Source organism: Beta vulgaris, chromosome 6 (genome assembly GCF_026745355.1).
Source record: "Beta vulgaris subsp. vulgaris cultivar EL10 chromosome 6, EL10.2, whole genome shotgun sequence".
Taxonomy (NCBI): Eukaryota; Viridiplantae; Streptophyta; class Magnoliopsida; order Caryophyllales; family Amaranthaceae; genus Beta; species Beta vulgaris.
Window position 1 is genome coordinate 57,350,319 of NC_079207.1, and position 13,938 is coordinate 57,364,256.

At 39.0% G+C, this 13,938-nt stretch overlaps 1 non-coding gene across 1 annotated transcript; it reads right to left on the reverse strand.

Moving 5' to 3' along the window:
- Positions 1–13,150: 13,150 nt before the first annotated feature.
- On the reverse strand, positions 13,151–13,257 carry LOC125494032 (small nucleolar RNA R71). The gene has a single exon (XR_007270422.1). It is a non-coding gene; the product is annotated as a small nucleolar RNA R71 (small nucleolar RNA).
- Positions 13,258–13,938: the final 681 nt, after the last annotated feature.

Here is a 13,938-nt window from a genome sequence, read left to right on the forward strand (position 1 = left end):
TGGCTTATAAAACTTTTCAAAATTTATCAAGACAAATAAAATACATAACAATTGATAACCAAATAATTAATCTCCTATAGATATGCCACAATAAGTATCAAGATTATTTTGTGACACAGTAAATATGCGGATAATTTGAGCAGTTGATGATAAAAACTGCCCTTTTAAGATATGTTTTTGTAAGTACCATTATACTCTAAGCAATTATATTTACTATTTCCTCCGACCCAATTTATAGTGTTTGTTTCTCATTTTGCACCAAAAACAAAATAATTCACCATTTTTAAAAATGTTTATAGTACTTGCATTGGAAAGATAAGTATTTGCATTGGGAAATACAAATAATAATTAGGCCTACAATTTTTCATGTAAAGATGAGGACAAATATTAAATGTGAGTCATGTGACTACACCTTTTCAGATAAAAACGAGCATAAAACAAGAATAAAAATTGTTTTAGTACGGATATTTTCGGGATGAGTACCATTTTAAAAATAGAAACATGAAAAATAAAAACATTTTGGGACACCCAAAATGAAATAAAAGCACTATTGGGATGCAATGAGTATAATATAGATCATTTTCCATATGCATGAATTTTCTATCTTTATACTAAGGCTCAATGGTGTGATGTTCGTTGGTGAACACACAATTGAGAATGACTAAAGACAAAAAAGTGATGTAAGTCTAAAAGCACCCTCCAAAGTATGAGATGATACTTTTAAACTCAAAAGAATAATAATATTCACAATAGCACTACAAATCATCCAAAAACAATGATAGAACAAAATGTTTTGGTGTTTTAGGTCAGAGGCAAAACCCATTCAACCTCCCATAAGCTTATTGCTAAAGAACATAATCAAAGCAACAAAGGAACTTAAACCTGAGACAAAATCAAAGCTAAGCTTAAAACTCACAGTTTTAACAAAATCTCAAATCTAACTTCTCCTCTCATTAGCTCTCTTTTATATAGTGAATAGCAACATCAAGAAGCAAACAAAACAAGAGAAAAACCACCTAAAAACCTTCTAAGTCGAACCGTCCTTAAGGAGTTACAAAACCTCCTAAATTCACTCTTAATCATAACCCCTCATTGATGAGTTGTTACAAATAGCAAATGATGAGTTAATGATCCTCCTAAACATACTCGAATCAGTGGGCCTTTGTGAGTAACTTAAAGAGTACACTCAAGGATGTATACAACAATAAATGAAACTACAAAAGCAAATAAAACAGCTTTGCCCAAAATAGAACTTTGGGCTGCTCAACACACGCCTATTTTCACGCCACTTATTGTTGTTGTTGCTTCATGTTAGGCCTTAATCATGTATCCAAGTAATGCATGTGATAAACCCGGGATTGAGCAACCATGCATTGTAAGATGACCCAAATCTAGTAATTGAAAAGATCATCTAATTTTAATATTTTGAGCCACCGCACTGCACATGTGTCATTCTCTCTTTCTTTGAAAAATTCGACCAAAAATTTGGCCGATTATCAAGCACAAACTTAACAAAAGAAATGAAAACCCCTTTAAACAAGGTACATTGCGTCGTGGAACCCCAGAAAGAGTAGAAAGGAAGTATCAGAACATCATCTTGAGCCTCAACTTGACAATCATAATTGTTATCACTAAGCCTTTTGTCAACCCCAAAATTGTAAATTAACTTTTTCGGAGGGGGTTCAAAAATAGTTTCAAAATCTCTAACAACAACCTTATTTGGTTACTTGCAAACACTAGAGTCATTGGTTGACTATGGGTCAACATCGACCATTAAAGAAGGAACCACCAAATCTTCCTTTATTTCCTCTTTTTTAGTTTTTTTTTTTTTAATTTCATCAACAATAATATTCTCTTACACACGATGCTCTAAAAATATGAATTATTCTCACGTTCTTGTGTGATATTGGTTTGAGAGGAAGCATCGAGAACTAGTGGTGGACAAATTCTCGCTGGCTCTTTTATTTCATGAAGATTTGCTTTCAATTCTTCAAACCGAGAACGATGACTATCATACTCCAGACCCATTTTTTTCGGAAAGAGGTTGGCAGATGTGTAATGATTATCGCAGATTAAATACAGCCACTTTAAAATATCATTTTCCTCTCCATTTTATTGATCAGATGTTAGAAAGATTAGCAAAAACATAACTTTTTCTATTATTTGGATGGATATTCAGGTTTCTTTCAGATTCCCATTCACCCACCCGATCAGGAGAAGACAACGTTCACTTACCCCTACGACACTTTTGCATATCGCAGAATGCCATTTGGTTTGTGCAACGTCCCTGCCACATTTCAGAGATGTATGATGGCCATTTTTTCTGATTTCATCGAGAATATCATGGAGGTATTTATGGATGATTTTAGTGTTTATGGTTCTGACTTTGATGTGTGTTTGCATAATCTCTCTAAAATTCTGAAACGTTGTTTGAGGTTAATTTGGTTCTTAATTGGAAAAGTGCCACTTCATGGTGAATGACGGAGTGGTACTTGGACACCTCATATCTGAGCGTGGCATCCAGGTGGACAGAGCAAAAATTGAGGTGATTGAGAAACTTCCTCCTCCTGTGAATGTCAAGGGAGTGAGGAGTTTTCTGGGCCATGCGGGTTTCTATCGCAGATTTATAAAATACTTTTCAAAAATTGCAAAACCACTTACTCAATTGTTTCTCAAGGATGCCACTTTTGATTTTTCTGATGTGTGTGTGGAGTCTTTTGACAGGATTAAGGACGCATTGATCACTGCCCCTATCATACAACCTCCCGACTGGAGTCTCCCTTTCGAGATCATGTGTGATGCTAGTGATTATGCAGTTGGTGTTGTTCTTGGTCAACGGAAGAACAAAGTCCTCCATGCCATCTACTATGCCAGCAAGACCTTAGATGAAGCCCAAGTCAACTATGCTACTACAGAGAAAGAGTTGTTGGCCATTGTTTATGCTCTTGATAAGTTTCGGACCTACCTCATAGGTTCGAAAGTGATTGTCCATACTGACCATGCTGCACTGAAATACCTATTGGCCAAGAAGGAAGCCAAGCCACAAATTATACGATGGATACTCTTATTACAAGAGTTTGATTTGGAGATCCGCGACAAGAAGGGTGCTGAAAATGTAGTTGTAGATCATCTCTCCAGGTTGAAATTTGAGTGAAGTGCTAATGGTCCCATAGATGATGCTTTTCCAGATGACCATCTTTTTGCCGTGTCTACTCAATCTCCATGGTATGCTGACTTTGCCAACTATTGTGTTAGTGGTTCTTATCCTCCTGATTTGACTTATCAACAGCGCAAGAAGTTTTATCATGATGCCAATCATTACTATTGGGAAGACCCACTCTTATACAATAAGTGCTCAGATGGCTTGTTCCGACGATGTATTGCTGATTGGGAGATAGTTGGGATTCTACAACATTGTCATAGTATGTCTTGTAGTGGACATCTTGGCTCACAAGCTATAACTTATAGAGTTCTCTAGAGTGGTTTTTATTAGCCTGCTATTTTCAAAGATGCTCGTGCCTTCCGTCTTTCCTGTAATGAATTCCAACGAACGGGTAATATTTCAAAGAGGCAGGAGATGCCATATATGGGAATTCTGGAGATTGAACCATTTGATGTGTGGGGCATTGATTTCATGGACCTTTCACTTCTTCTTATGGAAACAGGCATATATTGGTTGCTGTGGATTATGTGACTACGTGGGTTGAAGATGTGGCTTCAATTACCAATGATTCTAAGGTAGTCATGAAGCTTTTCAAGAAGATTATTTTTCCTTGTTTTGGAGTCCCGAGAGTCTTGATCAGTGATGGGGGATCTCACTTTCATCAGAGAACCTTCAAAGCTTTACGGAAGAAATATGGAGTCACTCATAAGGTTGGTTTAGCTTAACATCCTTAGACTAGTGGCCAACTTGAAGTCTCCAATCGTCAGATCAAGCGCATCTTAGAGAAGGTAGTCAACAGGTCAAGGAAGGATTGGTCCTAAAAATTGGATGACACTCTATGGCCTCTAAGAACTGCTTTTAAGACACCTCTAGGAACCACCCCACATTGATTGGTCTATGGCAAAGCTTGTCATTTACCAGTTGAAATGGGGTATCTCTCAACTTGAGCAGTTAAAGAAATTAACCTGGATTTGGAGGCTGCAGGGGAGGCAAGACTTCTTCAATTGAATGAGTTAGATGAGCTTCGACGGGAAGCATATGAAAACCACAAACTTTACAAGGAGCAAACAAAGAGATTTCATGACAAGATGATTGTGAAGCGGGAGTTTCATATTGGTGACAAAGTTCTATTATACAACTCTAGACTACGGCTCTTTCCTGAAAAGCTTAAGTTAAAATGGTCTGGACCTTTTGTTGTCACTGATGTGAAAGCACACGGAGGTATTGAAGTGGCTAATACAACTGGGACAAGTTTAAGGGGAATGGGCAGCGTCTGAAACTGTACCATGAGGGAGCTTTCATAGGCCAAGTAGAGGTTATGTACCTAGACACTCCCTGATTTTGAAATCAAAGGTACTACGATCGTGCGGGACCATCTAAACCAGTGCTTTGCGGGAGGCAACCCGTCTTTTCTTTTCTTTTCATTTTTTTTTGTTATTGTATTAGAGAGGTGAGGGAGAGTGTACTGATATTTGGACGAGTTTCGTGTGTGCAAGAGGCAAATCTTATAACATGGGGAAATTTGGACGAAAAAATGCGAGAAATAAACCGCCCGACCGGGCGCGTAACCGTTTCAAAACAGAGTGAAAAATTCGATGGAGAAAAGAGTAACGTAATTTTTGCCCGGTCAACCGGGAAAGGTCACCTGACCGGGCGCGCAAGCAAAATTTTGGTCTTGGTGCCTGGTCAACCAGGCAAAAAAGTTGAGTGAAGTTTAGAAACCGCCCGACCGGGAGGATTGCCTCTACTTGCGAAAGCCCAGCGAAGCGGAGAAAACAAGAAAAAAAATTTCACCCTCTTCATTCTTTCTTTTCATCCCCAACAGATATTTGTGTGCCCCTTTTCACCCTCCTCTTCATTCTTTCTTTTCATCCTCTCTCAATTCTTCATCCTCTCCAAACCCTCCCTTTCTCTCTCCACACTACCTCCAACCTCCTCCTTCTCCTACCTTTCTTCACTCACAAATTTCATCTCCTCCTTCAAATTTTCTCCACCCTCCTTCCTTTAATTTTCTTCATCTTTCTCACAAAAAAATTCAGAATTTTTCCATCTCTTCTCCCTCTCACTTCAATTCACCTTCTCCCACAACTTTCACCATGTCAAGGCCAAGCAAGAGGAGGCAAAGCACAAGAGGGGAATCAAGCAACCAAATTCCACCGGATTCAACTTCTCCCGAGGTAATATTTAAATCTCTAGAGCAAAAACAAAAGTTTCAAAAGTTGAAATTCCGGAATATAATCCCAGCTCGTTTTATTGATTCACAATCATTGCATACTTCGGGTATATTTGCTGATACTAAGAATTTATTTGAGAAACTGGGATTAGGAACTATGTTTGACATGTTCTTTTGGACCTTTAGGCACCTCACACTTGAATTTCTGAGTTCCCTAGAAGTAAGGAACAAAAATCAGGTTCTTCGTTTTCGCCTCATGAATGAGGATCGGGAACTCACTCTAGGTCAATTAGCTGCTATTTTTGGCCTACCCATAACTGAGGACCATCGCCACCCTCCCCACATTCGCATAAATACATTGTGGGCAACATTTACGGGAGAAGAGGAAGTGAACACCCAACACATGTCTGCCGACCATTTACATTTTCACAGTCTTCGCTACTTGCAGCTATTTCTAGGATTCACACTTTTTGGGCGTGCTGAGCCCCACTCCTGTCAAAAACAGGAGATTTTTCTGATGGGGAGTTATTTGTTTCCCGAGTTCGACTATTCTTTGTGCCTCCCCTACTTACTTGTGTCCTAGCTAAAATGGACAGCAGCTAGTTTGCCTGCCAGACTTGAGGATGGTAGTGTTAGTGGGCAACCTATTATTTTAGATGGCCTCATTACCGCTATCACTGTTCATTTTGGCTATGTGCCTGACATTAACAATGCAATAGCTAGCCTTGCAGAGATTGGCATCGATTGTATGATCAATGCCAAGTGGATAACTACCCAATCGGCCAATAAGTTTAGGTGGTACATTGCCAAGAAGGAGTGTATCCTTCTTCCTGATCGTGCCCAGACCCGCCTTGAACCTGGTGTAGCTTCGTACCTACTTCCCCTACGCGGTCAGGAGCCCATTGCTAGACGACCTCTGAGGACTTACCATAGGCAGTCCGCTGGGGAAGCCTCTTCCTCCGCGCATGTTGACCCTATGATGGCCGCCCTTACCAGAATTGAGCAGGGACAACAGTCGCTTACTTCATAGATGGGCCGCCTTGAGCTCGGTCATGCCACTATTCAGACCCACATGACCACCCTGGACACACGGTTGACCACCGTGGAGTCTGACATGCGCTACGCCCTCTACCCCATCTATCATGACTACTACCACCAGGGGCTTATTGCCCATGATGCCACCCATCCTTCTTGGTATACGCCACATGTACCTGACCTCACTGACCATGTTGGGGAGGGCACTTCTGGCCATGTTGTTTTTGGTGCTGCAGGTACTTCTGGTGGCGGTTTTACTATTGATTATTCTGATGATGACATGTGAGTCCTCTCTTTCCCTCTTGCTGCAATGAAGTCATTGTCGAGTTCAGCTCGGGGGAGATTTTTCATAAGTACACTGAAAAAAATACCAAAAATACGATTTGACTAGATTGGTGTGATTGCTTCCCTGTGCCCCATGACGTTCTTTGAAAGTGTATTTGGGCTCTTTATCTAGATAGCTGGGGACATGAGATTGTGATGCTGGAATGTGAACTTCAAATGCCCTGACCTTAAATGAGTTTTGATGATAACGCGCTTATCTTGACTGTATACTTGAATTGGTTAGACAGTGAGAATTCATTCTTGCCAATGGATTCATTTCTATATCCATTCTGTTTCTTGTGTGTTAGTTCCTCATTAGCTGACTGATCTTGACTTTGACAACGTACTTATTGATATCTGATGACTTGTGGCAATTGCTGTGATAGAGGAGTTCTTTTGTCTGATTCTCGAGCCTCATAGTGATTTTTTTTGATAGACTATTATCCTCCTTAGCCCCGCTTAGCCCAATGACTATTTTATGCTACTAAACCTCATTACATGTCCGTGACCCTTATTTTGATATTGATCCCAAGCCTAGCTTGGGGGAGTATATGTCTAAGTTAGTATCTGAGATGGTTTTTATGAATTACTTTGGATGGAGATGATTGTATTTTGTAAGGTTTGAAGTTTTAGAAAAAGAAAAGAATAAGCAAAGTGAAATATATGTGATTGTTGGATCGAAAAGATGCAAAGAAAAAGAAAAGAAAGATTGAAAAAATGAACAAAAAGTTAAAAATTATTTCCTTCACAATTGCTTGCAAAGAAAGAAATTCAACACACTGCTTCAAGGATAGGTTTATTGAAAATTTTGCTGATTCATAGAATTGGGACATTGTTATTGGCTATGTTTTGGTTGATGCTTCTAGTGACTTTTGCTCCCCCATTCTTGGGTTTTTCCACCACATTTCCTATATATATTCCCTACCCTTACCTAAGCCTCATTACAACCCAGAAAAGCCCTCTTGAGCTTGTGCTTACATTCTTTATTGGATTGATGTGGAGTCAGTTTGTCAATGTGAAAGAGTACGTTTGCTACTTGAGTCGACATGGTTAGGATGAGTGGCATTATTACCTTTCTAAACACATGAGAGTGTGAGTGAGAAGGGTTGTTATGGTTGGGATGGTGAGTGATCAGGCACATCTTTTGACTGCCACAAAAATGTTGAGACGAGTGACACCCTAGTGAGTGCCTTTTCGAGATTTGCATGTCATATAAGACAGCCGCATTTTATTGCTTATTTGGGCGATTGGTAAATAGAGTAATCTGAACACTTGAACTTGAATTGTGCCTTCTTGAATGATTTATGAGCCTTATAAAAGATTTTGATCTTTGTTTTCATATATAAAGGGGTGAAGCAATCATATTCATGTTCATGTCATGGTTTTGCTTAGGGACAAGCAAAAGGTTAGCTTGGGGGATTTTGATGTGTTTATTATTTATTGATTATTTACTTCAATCCCTTTAGTTTTGATAGTCGATTTGAGCTCTTTTGAGCTCGTTACTTGTGGATTTGATGCATTTGGAGTTATTTTCGTGTGTTGCCGGTTTTGATGCAGATTAGGCATTTGATACCTTTATTTAAGTCGTGACACGTGAGTCCAATGGTCACACAATGTCCAAGGAGTATCCGAATGATTGCACGAGCGATTCAGTTGGATTGCACGGACAATGGACGAGAAAACACACCCGCCCGGTCGACCGGGCGGTTTGGCCCGACCGTGTGAGTCACGAAAGTTGAGCTGCTAGCACATTCACTTCGCCCGGCCAACCGGGCGACCAAATGGGAAAATTCGCTTACGCGCCCAACTGGGCGGATTTGCTTCTTTCTCGTAGTTTAGCAATCACCGTCGCTCGACCGGGCCGTTTCTCGGAACGGTTTATTTTGCCTTTTTAGCCGGTTTTGTAAAAAGTATAAATAGGTTTTTAGTATTTTCGATTAAACTATCTTATTTTCTACGTTTTTAGGCCTAAACACTTAGTTTTTCTCTCTCTAGCTTTGTATGAACTTTTACCTTTGAAGATTATAGAGATCGTTGATTTCGTTTCCATTATTCCTCAATCATTCGGTATTCATCTTTACTTTATTTGATTTAATGAATTATTTTACTTTGATTATGTTTATTGAGTTTATTATTATCATGAGTGAGTAGTATATTTCTAGGGTTTAAAGAGGGAAGCCATGTTTATACCTTTTTGATTGTGATTTAAAGTTCTTCGTTATTTGGATTGAATTAGAATAATTCCTATTGATTTGTTATGCTTGTTTAATTCATGTAATTGCGCAATATCATGAGAGTTATGTTTAGCTAATAAGAATTAGAATCGAAAGATCGTATTCATTAGAGGCTTGTTACAATAGGTAGATTTGATTATGTTGAGCGACCGTACTGGCATATGTTAATTTAAGAGTTGTTAATGCCTGACCAAGGATTAGCGAAATACTCTATTTATTCGAACCTCAATCCAAGTATTGTTGAACTATATTATAGTGATTAAATTGGTATAAGCATGGTGGACCGATAAATTGCCCTAGGTTTTTAATTATCTGATAAGCTTACATCTTTTTGTGTTCTAGTTTATTCTAGTTTAGTTATTAGTTCTTCAATCAATTTTCTCTCTTGAAGTAGTTAAATAATTGACCATAAATCTGTAGAACTCCTCTCCTTGTGGATTGATCCGTATTTGCCAGATTATGCTAAACAGACACCGTGCACTTGCGGTATATTTTATAACCCATCATGGCGGCGATAAATTCTAGAGGAATTTGATATCAAGAGAACCAAGGGTATAGAAGTAATCAACAAGGGGGTTGGAGACAACCTCAACAAAACTACACCCAAGGTTTCAACCAACCTCATCAAAGATGGAATCAACCTCAACAAGGGTACAACCAAGCTCAGAACCAAGGGTATGCGCAAGGGTATAACCAAAACTATAACCAAGGTGGTTCATCCTCACAAGGGTCAAACACTTACCAAGCTCTACATCAAAGAGGCAATACCTAAAAACCTCCCTCTAATCCTCCATTCCCCAAACAAAATCCTGAACCCGTTCCATCCCCCGATCCAACCTCTCTTTGAATTCTCCAACAACTCCAATCCATGAACCAAATTCTCCAAAACCATGAGCAAAGGTTTCAAGAGTTAGAAGCCCATAATAAAATGCTTTAAACCCAAATCGCCCAAGTAGCCGAGAAGAATCCCTCAACTCCCACGAATCAACTTCCGGGCTAATCCATCCCTAACCCCAACCTCCATCAAGCCAAAACCATCCATTTGAGGTCGGGAACAAGTTACGAGGGTCCTAAGATCCCTAATGGGGAGTTAGAGAAGGAAGAAGAAGCTGAAATTGTTGAGTAGGAGGATAAAGTTGAGGAAAGTGAGAAAGAAGAAGTTGTGAAAAATGATGAGCTACAAGTCTAAGTTGGTGATAAAACTCCATTGCCATCACCTCCACCAACCAAAACCTATGTGCTTTCGGTTCCTTATCCTCAAAGGTTGGTAGAGAGAAAACTGGGTGACAAGTTCACTAAATTCCTCAACGTGATGAAGAGCCTGCAAATCAATATCCCTTTTCTTGAGGCTATGTCTCAAATGCCGGCTTATGCTAAGTTCTTGAAGGAAATTCTCTCCAACAAACGCAAACTTGAAGATGAGCTTATCACCCTACCCTACCAAGTGAGTGCTCTTGTGCAACATACCATGCCAAGAAGCAAAAGGACCCCAGGAGTTTCACCTTGTCGGTGAAGATTGGTGATTTAGAGCCTAAGGGTGCTCTTACCGACTTAGGAGCGAGTGTAAATTTGACGCCTCTAAATTTCCTCTTCATCATACGCGAAAAATGATTCAATTGGCGGACCGCACTGTGAGAGTCCCCTATGGTGAGTTTGAGGATATACCGATTCAAGTTGGGCATGTGTTTGTGACATGCGATTTTGTAGTAATAAATATGGAAGAAGATATATAGAATCCTCTTATTCTTGGAAGAGAAGCTCTAAAGACACTAGGTGCCGTGATAAACTGCAAAAACGATACAATCACGGTTGAGGTAGCCAATGAGCGGGTTGTATTTGAGTTCTCTAAGACTTTGAAGAGGCCTATGATGGAGAGAATTTGTCGTGTAAGTCTAGTGGAGGATGAGATAGAGGACGCCGCGAGTGTGGTTCACACAGGGAATGACTTGTATGCTACTCTTACTGAAGCCCCTAGCTTGGACATGGAAGAGATGAACGAATTCTCCATGCTTCTTGACACTACCGTTGAGGAGACACAAAATGAAGCATTTGAGGCTTGATATCTCATATTTATATATAGTTTTTAGATTCATTTTGATTGCATTTAGACTCCCTTTAGAGCATTTAGGTGCATAATGGCATGAATAACGTAAGTTGTGCTCTACTACTCCCCCGTTTGCGTGTTTTGATGATTTTTCAGGTTATTTTGATGCAAATTGATTATGATTATCTAATATCGAGCCTATTAATCATTGAAGATGAAGATAGCTTGCACAAGGATCACAATGCATTCGTTCGCGACAATTTTGAGTTAGAATGAAGAAAAGAGTTAGTGAAAGAAGTGCTAAAACTGACACATGTTCACTATTTTGACCATAATTTTGGATAAAAATTGATAATCACTAAATTCTAGTTGTATTGTAAACTAGACTTCAATAGCTTTCCAATGATAGGTCACAAGCCCCAATCCGACGTCTGCTTTGAGAGATACAACCTTCACAAGTTAACGTAAAATCACAGTTTTTCCGCCCGGTCGACCGGGCGAAATGAAAATTTCACCAGGATGCAAGGCATGTTAGCCCGGTCAACTGGGCGAGAAAAGAGCAAAAATCGATTGCGCGCCCGACCGGGCAGATTTTCCTTTTTGTCGTAGACGTCGAATCACCGTCGCCCAACCGGGCGGATTTCGCCCGGTCGACCGGGCCGTTTTCCGAGCCGGGTTATTTTGCCTTATTTAGCCGGTTTTGCAAAAAGTATAAATAGATTTTTAGTATTTTCGATTAGGGGATCTTATTATCTACGTTTTTAGGGCTAAACACTTAGTTTCTCTTTCTCTAAATTTGTATGAACTTTTACCTTTGAAGATTATAGAGATCGTTGATTTCCTTTTCATTGTTTTTCAATCATTCGGTATTCCTCTTTATTATATTTAATTAAATGAATTCTTTTACTTTGATCATGTTTATTGAGTTTATTATTATCATGAGTGAGTAGTTTATTTCTAGGGCTTAGAGAGGGAAGCCATGTTTATACCTTTTTTATTGTGGTTTGATGTTCTTCGATATTTGGATTGAATTAGAATAATTCATGTTGATTTGTTATGCTTGTTTAATTCATGTAATTGCGCAATATCATGAGTTCTGTTCAGCTAATAAGAATTAGAATCGAAAGATCGTATTCATTAGAGGCTTGTTACAATAGGCAGGTTATGTTGAGCGACCGTACTGGCATATGTTAATCTAAGGGTTGTTAATGCCTGACCAAGGATTAACGAAATACCCTATTTATTCGAATCTCAATCCAAGTATTGTTGAACTATATTGTAGTGATTAAATTAGTATAAGCATGGTGGACCGATCGATTGCCCTAGGCTTCTAATTATTTGATAAATTTCGATCTTTTTGTGTTCTAGTTTATTCTGGTTTAGTTATTAATTATTCAATCATTTCCTCTCTTGAAGTAGTTAGATAATTGAGCATAAATTTGTAGAACTCCTCTCCTTGTGGATCGACCCGTATTTGCCAGTTTCTGCAAAACAGACACCGTGCACTTGCGGTATATTTTAAAACCTATCAAGTTTTTGGCGCCGTTGCCGTGGAGACGGCTGGTTTCTATATAGCTTTATGATTAATTATTTAAACTATTTCTGCTGTCTCATTGGAATTTTCAGTTCCAATTGAGGCCATCTCACTGCACATTTTTCTTTGTTTCTTTTATGCCCAGGTTTGAAAGAACAGGTACTGCAGTTCCAAATGATCCTGATCTTGAGAAAACCCTCCGGCAACTCAAGAAGACACAAAAGAAGAAATAGCAATCTGCTAATCAGGAAAGAACCACGGAAGAACCAACAGAACAAATTGTGCCTCCTAAGTCATTGAAGTCTTATTGGGTACCTTCTCCTGGCAATGTTCCCACAGCCCTACTATGCTTGATATACAGGCAGCCAACTTCAAAATCAAGCCTGCTCTCATTGATATGATCCAACAGAACCAATTTGGCGGGCATCCATCTGAAGACCCTGCAAATCGTTTACAACGATTTCAACAACTCTGTCGTACCGTTAAGCACCAAGGGGTCACTCCTGATCAGTTGAAGGTCATGGTCTTCGAATTCTCATTAAAGGACAAGGCACAAAAATGGTTGAACGATGTTAATGAAACCGAGTGGAGTGCCATATCTGAAGCATTCCTGAAAGATTACTACCCTCCTACCAAGACTGCAGAAATAAGACATAAGCTTGCTACTTTTCAACAGGAACTCGATGAAACACTGAAGGAAGCATGGAAAAGGTTCAAGGATCTACAGAGAGAATGCCCACACCACAATCTGGACAAGTGGTTCATCACCCAAGCATTCTACAATGGTCTACAACCCCATATCAAGAGTACAATTGATTCATCTGCAGGGGCTGTCTTCTTAGATAAGGAGGTGGATGAAGGGTATAATTTTCTGGCCAACTTAGCATCGAATGATCATAGTTCTTCCAGGACTATTACAAAGAAAAAGTTGGATGTTGATGCATATGCCTTGTTGTCTTCACAAGTAACCTAGTTGAGCATGAAGATGGACTCACTGAAATCTTTGCATTCTAGTACTCCTCCTATGAGTATTAATGCGATGTCTTCCATGGCTCCTCACTACTACAAAAAAGGGCAAACATAACACCCCTAAATTAACTCTTATTTAAACAACCGTTATATAAAGTCTAAATTTAACGTTTTAACAGTAGAACTGTTATCTTAGGTTGTATTCATAATATATCACTTAACACTTATCTTAATATGTGTTATCTTTGCTATGAAAATATTATGCGTGATGCTTTAATTTTTTTATGAGAGTAATAAAAGCTATTATCTTTGCTTTATTATTAATAATAATAAATTTGTTTAAATAATTAAATTAAAAAAAACTGTCATGGCTAAAAATTAGGAGCACTAAGTATGTAATCTTAAATTTTGGCTCTAAACCCCCGTTTTCAAGTTCTAAGTTTTGTACGTAAACCCTTCATC